Consider the following 766-nt stretch of genomic DNA (forward strand, 5'->3'; position numbering starts at 1 on the left):
CTTGTGTCGTTAAAATTTCGTCGGAACGAAGTTACGGAAAAATCAATTAACAAACGGAGACGTAACAATACCTAGTTTCATAAAAATGACTTCAAGCTTCCTCCTCAGTGATCTCATTGATGGTAGGGATGGATTTTGAGAGAAGAATAACTCATAAACTGCTGCCCCACAGGTGAAACGTAAGAGAAGGCCTTACTTTACAGTCTCATTTTACCATTTCATGCTGCAAGTGGTCACATAACTCAGCTTTTGGAGTAGATTAGGATTAAAGACTTTTGTTTTATTTCCTTCTTGAGTCTTTTTTGTCTAAAAAGCTTTCTCTTCTGTCTCTGCTCCCTGGCCAGTATTTTATGCAGTTGTTTGATGCTGATTTGCAATGAAATCATTTCATTTTTGCTTACACGTTCCCAACAGCACTTGTTGAATCATGCAACAAAGTGGTAGCAGCATGTAAGTCAGAATACCTGGCTTGATCTTTGACATCAAGAAGATACTGGTCTACACTCTGACTACCTTCGCCTAATATAAAATGAAATAGTAAAGAAAAATGGTTATAAACATACATAGTAATGCGTTGGTAGAATTACTTTTCAAATTAATTTGTTAACTTACATTGCTATCCTTGTATTCGTTTTTATATTTTGATATGTTGATTAATTGTATGCCAACTTTTCCCTCCATCAAAGAATGCTTTAGCTAGATGAAACAACAGAATCAGAGGAAATAAGGAGTTACTTTCCCTCATGTTTCAGATATGACTTCTGAC

At 35.5% G+C, this 766-nt stretch overlaps 1 protein-coding gene across 1 annotated transcript in view; it reads left to right on the plus strand.

Annotated features, from left to right (window-relative positions):
* LOC106475397 (epidermal growth factor receptor-like) overlaps nt 1-766 on the plus strand; it is a 24,059-nt gene that overhangs the window by 10,887 nt on the left and 12,406 nt on the right. The window lies entirely within an intron of this gene.

This window comes from Limulus polyphemus, unplaced genomic scaffold (genome assembly GCF_000517525.1).
Source record: "Limulus polyphemus unplaced genomic scaffold, Limulus_polyphemus-2.1.2 Scaffold8515, whole genome shotgun sequence".
Classification (NCBI taxonomy): Eukaryota; Metazoa; Arthropoda; class Merostomata; order Xiphosura; family Limulidae; genus Limulus; species Limulus polyphemus.